This window comes from Notamacropus eugenii, chromosome 3, assembly GCF_028372415.1.
Source record: "Notamacropus eugenii isolate mMacEug1 chromosome 3, mMacEug1.pri_v2, whole genome shotgun sequence".
Taxonomy (NCBI): Eukaryota; Metazoa; Chordata; class Mammalia; order Diprotodontia; family Macropodidae; genus Notamacropus; species Notamacropus eugenii.
In genome coordinates this window covers 246,791,029-246,802,391 of record NC_092874.1, presented here as the reverse complement: position 1 = coordinate 246,802,391, position 11,363 = coordinate 246,791,029, and the positions used below count along the sequence as shown (strand labels likewise).

Sequence of the window (11,363 nt, the reverse complement as noted above, 5' to 3'; positions counted from 1 at the left end):
GCCTGCAGAACACTGAGACAGGGAGGGACTGGAGATCCCAGTGAAGACAAAGCATGTTTGCCTCTCCTGTATTCCCCTTTTACCAAGTCAGACCATTTGCTCTTCCTCAGTACTGTGGCCACTCTTCTGTTCTGCACAATCTTTCAAAGATCAGTGGTGTTAATGCCATCTAATTCAACAATCTGACAAGCATTTATTAAACATCCCCTATGGAAATGAAGTACAGAGGAAAATGGAATAATAATTGGTCCTCTTTAAATATATTGCAAAAGGTTTCTTCTTTCTAAATATCTTTTGTTTTTGCATTATTTCTCAATATAACTCCTCATTTCCCCATCCAGATAGCCATGGGGTTGGTAGATCACTTGGAGCAGGATCTAGAGAGAGGCATCAATGAGGATAGAGTAACCTTTAAAGGAAGAGGATATGTGGAGCACTGGCAGAGGGAGGGTCTGTAACTGGCCATGTTGAACAAGGAGAATACCTCCTTCTGGTCTAGTGTGGTGAGTCTATGAGAAAGTACATTCAGCAGGAGAAAGAGAGGCCAGGGATGTGGAGTGTGCTGGGAGTTGTCCGTGACTGCTAGAACAGGGAAGGAGAGGGACAGCTGAAGGTGTAAGATGAAGGGAAGTTTGTGAATGATCAAATGAAAGAAAATTCAAGAAGGAACTAGGAAACAGCTGACAGAACTGAACTGGGGGTTGAAAGGGCATATCCTGGGGCAAGTGAGGATGAGAGAATGGGGACAGATAGTAGGGGAGAGGGTGATTTTTATTCGGGCAGCTGGGGATTCTATGTGAGTGATATTGGGAGAGGAGAAGATAGGAGCTGGCAGGTCATATGAGGTGGGGATGTATTCACTGGGGCATTCACCTTAAGAATTTGTGAATGTCTAAGAGTAAAGTCTTCCATCTTTCAAGTACTCAGAAGGAAATTATATTGAGCTTAGTGCTAGGAGCCCAAAGGTGAGGTACGAACAACAAGAAATCAGAGTGTCTGAGTCTTTCACCCCGATCCATCAAGTGGAGGCCTTTTGTCAAAGTCTATGATCCTGGATGGAAGGAATTTAGGCTTTAAGACTATTCAATTTTCAGAGAATACAAAGCTGAGAAGAATAGATATAATCCTCAATGATTGAATGAGGATCAATAAGAGCTTAGAAGATGAGTTTTTGAATTCAATTATTTCTTATTTTTAATTCCCTTGTCTGTTCTATTCATATCCTTTTAAGATTTGTAATGTATATATCTATATCTAAATCTATGTCGATGTCTATATCTATATTGATGTCTATATCTATCTATTTATCTTCTCTCCATCTATCTATCGATTCATTGTTTGAACCTCAGAATGTTGATTTTTCTACTTTGTGACCAGTAGTAAACAGTGTTGATGATTTTTACTTCTTAATACAGGTGGAGGTCAGGAAGTATTATTCTTACTTCATTCTTACTATTTAAAAATAATTTTTCTAGGTTATTTTCTTTTCCCAAATTAATTTTGTTAGTATTTTGTATGGATCTATGAGTCATCACTAAAGTATTCTGATTGGTATTTAGCCATATGTATACCATTTGGTTATATTTTCATTTTTATTAAATAGGTAGGGCCAAGACAGGGACACTGAGTATTTCTCCACAATAATAACATTTCTACAAAGAAATTTGAGGAAAAAGGCAATAATTTGGTTTGTGTGTGTGTATATAAACGTATTTATGTGTGCATCTTTATATATTTAATTCAGATGTAATTCTTGCAAATAATCAGTTTCTTCTTTCACACTTTTCATCATTTAGTTGCCTGATAATGATACATTGACTTCTTTTTAGTGTTTTGAATGGATTTCTGAAGAGATACAGATGATAGCCAGTGCCAGGTCAGAATTTCCCCTTACAAAAGTTCACTTTAACATGTAATCTCTGGAAATACACTTTTCCTGGAATTGAACAATTTCAATATTCATGATACTAAATTGTCTCTTCACAGTCACACCTGAATTTTATGGTGGTTTTTGTGATAGCTATGTAATTTTCCTTTCAGATTGAGGTTTCCTGAAAATCTAAAAAAATGTAGCCAGGCATTCAAATGTTATTAAAACATTAAGTCTTCAAAATTAGTTGCTTCATCTATGCCAGATTTATTTGAGAAAGTTATATTTTAAGAGAGAAAAATTCAGTATTTGATTTGCAAAAGCTGCTTTATAGACATAGGAAACATGATGAGTTTAAGGATCTAAAGGTGACAGGTTACACATGACAACCTTCAAGATACCTGGAACGATTGTGTCCTTTGTAGTGGTTTTTCCAGCCCACCCTGCAGAAAGAAGGAGATGAAGTAATGAAAAAGTGAGCAAACTACTTTTGGATAAATGTTAATTTTTGATATGCATGAATATAGAGATGTAGTAGTATTTATCAAATGAAATAATCTATTTCAAAATAGAAAAAACCCCCACAAATATAAGTGGTCCTAATAGAAGTCACTCTTTAGGCCTTGGCTTTCTCATTTTTCAAAGAAGGATTGGGTTTCAAAGATTTCTACCATCTGAAACTTCTGTGATTGTTAGCATTGAGGCAATCAATAAATGAATCCATTTTTCGATGTTCTGGCCAAACTACACTCTTGAGTATCTCCTGCTCTTGCCCCAATGTCTCCCATGTCTATAATTTTGATCATGGCGTCCCTCTTGCATAGAATGATCACTCACCACTGCCCTTCATTTTCACCACATAAAATTCCTTCTGTCCTTCAAGGCTCATCATATGTCACCTCCTTCATGAAATTTCTTAAGATCCACCCAATAGAAAGGGATCTGTCTTTTTAAATTTCATCTAGTATTTTTTCTGCATGTCTCCTTTAAAACTAACACATTTAGCCTTGTTTCATTATCATCTGAATATTTGTGTTTTCCTTCCTATTTGGTTGTAAGCTTCTTGGAGACAGAGTTTATCTCAAGGATCCAATCCAGTGCCTTTTGTTACTGAAATGAATTTTATAAACTCTATGTACTGAACACCTTACCCAATACTGAAGAAATCAATTGAAAACATATTAATGGTACTTCAAGGAGCTTTACTCTGCTGTACCCAAAACCAGCCCTCATTATGAAAGAGGATACAGATCCTCTCGTTTACCCAGGCTTTCCACCTAAGTGGGATTTATGACTCCTCACCCCTTCTCATTTCCCATATCTAACCTGTTCCCAGGTCATTTGTTTTCAGTCCCTGTAATTCTATGTTCCCATCTCTCTTCTGATATTTCCATCATCTGTCTGCAGATTCTTATCACCTCACACTTGGATTACAACAACAGCCTTTTGTTTGGTCTCCCTCCCAGAAGTTTCTCCCCATTCTAGCCCATCCTCCATTCAACTGTCCAAAAGATCTTCCCCAAAAATATATCTTATCCTGTCCCCACCCCATGTAATTGACAACTCCATGATTCCAAATTACCTCTAGGACTAAATCCCAAATCCTCTGTTGGGCACTCAAAGCATGCTATAAGCTGGACCAAACCGACCCTTCCAGTCTTCTTATACTTGTACTCCACTATCCAGTGACACAAGCCTCGTAACTGTTCCTTAAGCAAGACACTCTTATCTCTCAGCACAGCATTTTCTCTGCCTCTCCCTCATGTCAAATACTCATCCCCTCCTCATTTCTGCCTCCTTTTTTTTATTAACTTCCCTGAGTCTCAGCTAATGTTCTGTCTTGTGAATACATGAAGATAAATTGTATGTAAGCTCTAGGCTGCATGAATCTAAGTAGATTTTGTATGGGACGATTGACATGAGTCCCATAACGATTACTTATTTACCTACAAAATGACATCCAAACTCGGTTTGACTCTCTAATCCCTCCCAACTGGTACCTACTTGCAAACTTATCTCATCATGGACAACTTGCCTCAAGTGACACAATGTCATTCTTTCCTGTCACATGGACATATCCTGCTGCTGCTACTCTTTGTGTGTAGAATGTTACATTTCTAACCATTTGATCCTGTCTATCCTTCCCTTCATAAGGTCCAGTGCAACCATCATTTCTTTCTTTCAGGGAATTCCAGAATCAACAATTTCTTCCTTTTGCACTTGGTTGGTACCTAACTTATGGACTTAGTAATCATTTTTACTTGCAGCTCTCTGGGTTTTTGGCAGATTCAACTCGTACATTTTAAGGTCTATGAGCTCAGGACTATATCTTATTAAATATTTTTTTTCCTCGCTCAATACTTCTCATGGTGCTCTATAAACAGTAGGTAGATAATCAGTGCTTTTGTAAAATTGAAGTTCTACCTAGACATGTTGCAAAATGTTTCAAATAAATTTTTACATAAATTGTGCTTCTGGTTGTGATTCCATCTCTAAAGTATTGTTTCCCTTTGGGCTCTGGAGTGAAGATTCCTGTCTACAAAAATAGATTTGCAGAGGATTTTTTTCCCCCGAGGATGCTCAGATATTATTTTCACTGGGAATATTCATTGCCCCCCATCCCATGGGGAGGATGGTCACAGAAATTATAAAAGAGGATAAGAGGTGCTATTCACACACAGAGACATCCATTTTTCATTTTCTTTCTTCCTTTTGTTGACTTGATCTTTGGGCTTATGGGAAAGGAGAGAAAGAAGAAGGAAGGGCAAGGAAGTTATCACATGGACAGGCAAGGAAATTAGGAGCTGCCCTGGAAAAATGTTGGGGCTCCATGGGGAGATTATCTGAGCATTGGATATATAGCAAAACAAGTGGAGGCCAGAACAGCCGGGAAAGGTCTCCATCACAGTGTAGAGATAGAGAGCCTGAGAAATCAGGAGAAATGATCCTATGCCAATGAGATTTCCACCTATCATAAATCCTGTTGTGCTAGTGCAGAGGATCTCAAATTTATTTGACCCACACTCCCTTTTAAAAAGATTACTTAATATCCCCCCTAGAAATCTACTTTCTTTAACCTTTTAATGGGTCTTTTGAAATTTTCACCATTTCAAAAAATATAAAATATTTTTTAAAAAAGATGCATCTCAAATTTTATAATTTGTTGTAAATTTTCGTTTTTTCTCTGCATTGAAATTTTTATGATGCAATACTCTGTGATGCAACCATATAGCATCATATTATAGACAATATACTCATATTCCATGTGACCATGAAGCATCATATTGTATACAATATACATACGTTCCTGCCCATGCATGCTGGAATTGCCAACAATGTACAACCTTCTCTCCAGTTGACACTTGCTTGGTAAGACCTATTGGTGAACTTGACCACTGATTGCCAATAATTTGCCTTTTGTATTCTTATCTGAAAAATAATGTAATCAGTAGAGCTTTAACTCTGTTACACCACAGATGAAACAGTATGAAAGGTTTTTTAGAATTTTTTTATCTTCTCTTTTTTTCTTGTATTTCCACCACCCCATTATTTTTACTCATTGTCCCCCAATACACCTGGGGCTACTTCTGCCGCCTTGGATCATTCCAATGCCCCTCTTTGGGAACCTATGGTTGAGAAACTAGAATTCTCTTTTGATCATGATTCTCAGATGGAGAGGGAATGCTCCTACCATTATTCCTTCCCCATGAGAGTGATTGCGTTCCTCCACTGCTGCACACCCAAAAAGTGTGACAGGGCACTCAGTATGAAATGATTAGAAATGAGTAAATAGAGCTAGGTCTCAATTGCTTTATTCTATACAAGATAATCTCCCTAATAATAAACTTCTAAGTCTCTGAATCAATGAATGTCATGGTCAGTTAACTGGGGTAACAAAAACTAAAACTTTAGGGACTCATGAAGGTCACAGAGCATAAGTTTTAATATTTTGAACAATATTTCATTTCATTCCCTGTTTTGAACCCTGCCAGCATGAGCTAAAAAGTAGTTGTTTTGTGCTGAGAACCCAGTCAGAGCATGACTGGAAGGTGGGCAGAGTAGCCTCCACATTTTCTACCTGAACACCTTCTAGTGATCAGAATGCATATTGCAGTCTCTTAGGAAAGGGCTATTTCCAGTAGAGCCCAGAAAAAGGACTTACAAAATCACTCACTCATTTGGAGGTTCAAGTAGAGAGCCTACTGGGGCAATTCCAACATTGTATTTCCTTGTTGCATAATTGTTACCTGATGTATTGTGCTTCTCTAGAATTAGGAAAGCAAGGGGCGGAGCCAAGATGGCGGAGTAGAAAGATGCACATACACATAGCTCTTAACCCACAACCCACAGAACGGCTAGAGGGGACCAACCCACGGTGAATTCTGTACCCAGAGGCCACGGAATATTGGAACGAGGGAGATTTCTGTTCTGGAGAGACCTGCAAACCTCTCGCGGGGGTTCCTTCGCGCTGTGGACTGGGCGCCAGGACTGGGAGCCGAGTACAGCCCTGCAGCGGCCGTGACCTCCAGCGGCAACGTGAGTCCCTCCACCCGCAGAGGGACCTGCAAACCTCTCGCAAAAGGTCCGTCGCGCTGCAGACGCGGAGCCCAGCCCAGACCTGCGGCGGCCGCGGCTCTGAGAGGTACAGATCCGAGCAGGCCCTAGGGCCGGGATCTCCAGTGGCCGCACAAGCCCCCCCACCCACAGGTGATGAGGGTCGGTGAGAGAGTCTCTTTAGCGGGTCGAGAGGGGAGTGGGGTGCCCCCATGGTTCGCGGCCCCCCGGGAGATAGAAGCTGAGAGGCGGCTGCAGACAGGGGCTCCCCAAGCGGGCAGGAGCCTGGATCCATTGTGGAAAGTCTGTGCATAAACCCCCTGAGGGAACTGAGCCTGAGAGGCGGCCCTACCCTGACCACCTGAACATAATCTCATACTGAATAGCAGCCCTGCCCCCGCCAAAAGCCCTAAGGTGGGAAGCAGCATTTGAATCTCAGTCCCCAAACGCTGTCTGGGAGGACCAGGAGGTGAGGTGGGTATGAGGAGAATATTCAGAGGTCAAGCCACTGGCTGGGGAGAATGCCCAGAAAAGGGAAAAGAAATAAAACTATTGAAGGGTACTTTCTCGGAGAAAAGACACTTCCTCCCTTCCTTTCTGACAAGGAAGAACAATGCTTACCATCAGGCAAAGACGCAGAAATCAAGGATTCTGTGTCCCAGCCCACCCAATGGGCTCAGGCCATGGAAGAGCTCAAAAAGAATTTTGAAAATCAAGTTAGAGAGGTGGAGGAAAAACTAGGAAGAGAAATGAGAGGGATGAAAGAGAAGCATGAAAAGCAGATTAGCTCCCTGCTAAAGGAGAACCAAAAAAATGTTGAAGAAGTTAACACCCTGAAAACTAGCCTAACTCAATTGGCAAAAGAGGTTCAAAAGGCCAATGAGGAGAAGAATGCTTTCAAAAGCAGAGTTAGCCAAATGGAAAAGGAGATTCAAAAGCTCACTGAAGAAAATAGATCTTTCAAAACTGGAATGGTACAGATGGACGCTAGGGACTTTATGAGAAAGAAAGATATCACAGAACATAGCGTGAAGATTCGAAAAATGGAAGATAATGTGAAATATCTTATTGGAAAAACAACTGACCTGGAAAATAGATCCAGGAGAGACAATGTAAAAATTCTGGGACTACCTGAAAACCATGATCAAAAGAAGAGCCTAGACATCATCTTCCATGAAATTATCAAGGAAAACTGCCCTGAGATTCTAGAACCAGAGGGCAAAATAAAATTCAAGGAATCCGCAGAACACCGCATGAAAGAGATCCAAAAAGAGAAACTCCTAGGAACATTGTGGCCAAATTCCAGAATTCCCAGGTGAAAGAGAAAATATTGCAAGCAGCTAGAAAGAAACAATTCAAGTATTGTGGAAATACAATCAGGATAATACAAGATCTAGCACCCTCTACATTAAGGGATCGAAGGGTGTGGAATACCATATTCCAGAAGTCAAAGGAACTAGGACTAAAACCAAGAATGACCTACCCAGCAAAACTGAGTATAATACTTCAGGAGAAAAAATGGTCTTTCAATGAAATAGAGGATTTTCAAATTTTCTTGATGAAAAGACCAGAGCTGAAAAGAAAATTTGACTTTCTAACACAAGAATGAAGAGAACCATGAAAAGGTGAACAGCAAAGAGAAGTCATAAGGGACTTACTAAAGTTGAACTGTTTACATTCCTACATGGAAAGACAATATTTGTAACTCTTGAAACATTTCAGTATCTGGGTACTGGGTGGGAGTACACACAAACACACATGCACACACGCACACATACATAGAGACAGAGTGCACAGAGTGAATTGAAGAGGATGGGATCATATCTTAGAATTAGGAAAGCAGCACCACACAATCCTAGAATTCTTATTAGGAGAAGCTATCCTACAGAGTATTGTTAAAAATGATTGCTTACTTGAGTATGACCTACCAGCCTAGTTGCTGCTATACAACATGCATAGAATGGACTTGATTTTATCTTTGTCACATGAGCAGGTCCATCCCTGAAAGAAATGAATTATTCTTTAGAGTGAATGAAATCATACCATGCACCAATGCCTTGTTCATCCACAATCTGCTTTATACACCTTACTGCTTTAACAAGGTTGTCTTCCAAAAGTTCTGAAAGAGAAATCAAAGCAGAAATAAGCCAGTTTCAAGTTCATTTTATCTGAAAGAACTAATCCTCCTTGTTAAGGTAGAAGAAACAAGATTGTAAGATTGCTCTCCTGAATTTCAGATAAATGGGACTGTGCTAGACAAAGGCCTATTCTCTTATTCATCTTCATCCCGACCTACGTGGAACACAGCACTTTATCTAAGGTTTTTGAATTTCTATGTAACTTTCAGGCTTATAAATTGCTTTTCTCTCCATAACCCTATGAAGCACACAATTATCCCCATTTTTCAGATGAGAAAACTGAGATTCAGGAGATTTGATTTGTCCATGGTAAGACAAAAAGTCAGTGTTATTGTCACAACTCTCTTCTCCCCTCCCTTCCCCTCCCTTCCCCTCCTCTCCCCTTTCCTTTCCTTTTCCCTTCTTTCTTTTTAGTACATTCTTAAAACAACCTAAGAGGAGATAAACACTAAGTCATTGTCTGAGGTGAAGTGATTTGTGTATAATTACTCAGCTGTTAGCTAGTAATAGATGAAAGATTTAAATCCAGATCTTCCAGTCATCAATCTCAGATTACTAACCACTAAGTCAAATTGTCTGACTACAAAAAACAGCAGCTTGAGGAAAAGAATCACTTGGCTCACTGGTCACAGAAAACAGGTATGAATAGAAGTAGCCTAGCTCTACTTCTGAGGCACAGATTCTGGAGCTGAAAGACCCAGGTTCAAATATTACTTTGATCACTTCCTTCTCCCTCTATGACCTTGGACAGATTACTTTACTTCCCTGGACTTCACTTTAGCCATTTCTGAAGTAAGGGTGGTGGACTAGAGGACTTCTGAGATCTTTTCTAAATCTTTGATGCTCTCATGTAGATTACTAAGAGCAGCCAGACTTGGTGAAAACTTCCATTACAGGTATTCTTCAGCCTAAATTGATTTATTGATGGTAGCTAGTTTACCAGCTACCTAAAATGAAAAGAAAATGTGGAGATCTGTGGCCATTCCTTCTGATTGATCATGTAGAAATGATCCTCTCCTAAGAAGAGATAGCCATTTTTTTCTTAGTAATGATGAGACAGGGACTGTGAACTCATTAATTAACTCATGTTAATTAGAAACTAGGAATTTCTTATTGGCATTCTAAAGCTTCTTCTCTTGTGTATGTTTTTAATCTGTACAGCTATCTCATTGAGCAGTGTCACTGTGCCCTAAACCCAGGAGGTTGCTCTTACGTGAACACCTGACTCCACACCCATTTTTTGCCCTTCGGGTCTTTCAATCGTCACACCAGTAGTGACTGTTGATCTGAAATATCCCATAATCAGTGCTTTGATCCCAAGCGTTGTAGTTTGTAGTTTGGTGTTAAAATCCCTCTCTCACTGTGCCAAGCACAGCCCTGTAAAGAATTTATTTTCGTAGTAATTATTTCACATTCAGTCATTTATCCAGGAAAAACCAATACTCTTGAATGGATGTAATCTTTCTTAATTACTGACAGAGTCTATAGGTGGTGCAGTGAATAAATTGCAGGTCCTGGAGCCAGGAGGACCTGAGATTAATCTTAACACAGATACTTGTATGACTCTGGACAAGTCAATAAATCTTTTTTTGCCTCAGTTCCTCACTTGTAAAAAAAATAATGAACTGGAAAAGGAAATAGCAAACCACTCCAGTAATCTTCGCCAACAAATCCCCAAATGGGTTGGCCAAGTTGCTGGAGTGAGCTGATGGTTACGTTTTCAGTATGAGTTTTTATAGTTCGTAAAGAAGTATAAAACATCCAAAGTAACGGAAAGAACAAGAACAAATCGTGCATTCCTTTGAAAGTGTCACCCTCATTCTTAGCCCTCCTCTCCTAGTCATTGTGGAGAACCATAGAACATCAGACTTCCACTCAGCCAGGCTGACACGATGGTACCCATCCAAGCCCAACTCCTTTATTCTTCTGACAAATTCACATCTGGTCATCCTCACACGATGTACTGTCATGGGGAAGAAGATGAACCCCAGGAGAAAGAGAACCTTCATGTTGCCTGAGTAGTCAAACTGCTCCAAGTGCTGAGGTTGAGATGTGCCCCAGTATTTAACTTCTCTCTTCAATTCCTTTTCCTTGATGTTCAAAGGCTCTACACCCTAGGTAGGTGGATGTTAAGATTTATTTATTTCTACATTTCATCCCTTCCCCTGAAGGCACGACGTCTAGGACAGAACACAGTATGTTAATTCTTCCTCTATCCCAAAGTTCACTTAACCCTAAAGGTAAGGGGACAGATTCTCCTTTTCCTGATATTACATCAACTTACCTGAACCTGAATTAAACTGATTTACCAGTTAATCCCAGTGTAATATAGGAAGGTATGATTTAGATAACAGGCTAAACTCTACCTTTTTCATGGCTAATGCCAAATCAGAGTCAGTGCATCACAAGAAAACCTTACCATGTGAAAGCCAAGGGTAGTCATGTTCTCTATATATGTAAGATGAAAGAGTCAGAGAATCACAGTTTCAGAGCCCGAATGGAGGCCACCCCATTACCAACCTATGTTTAAGAGGAGCTTTCTCTTCAGCACATGGCATGAACAGTCATACAACCTCAGCTAGAATTCAAGATCTAATTTCATTTTTAACAACTTTGAAACTTTTATTTACCTTATTTGAGATCATATGTACAAAGCAATTCTTAGACTATAATCTCTATATAAATGTCATTAATTATTCTTACTAATGGGGAAGAACTGAAGCATGGATATTGCAAAATGGAAAATCATTTAATAATTACTTTATATTTGGCTTTGAAATGTTTTACAATCTACAGATACT

General features: G+C 39.6%; 1 pseudogene; it reads right to left on the bottom strand.

Moving 5' to 3' along the window:
* Positions 1 to 2,246: 2,246 nt before the first annotated feature.
* Positions 2,247 to 10,625, bottom strand: LOC140531495 (lysozyme C-like; annotated as a pseudogene).
* Positions 10,626 to 11,363: the final 738 nt, after the last annotated feature.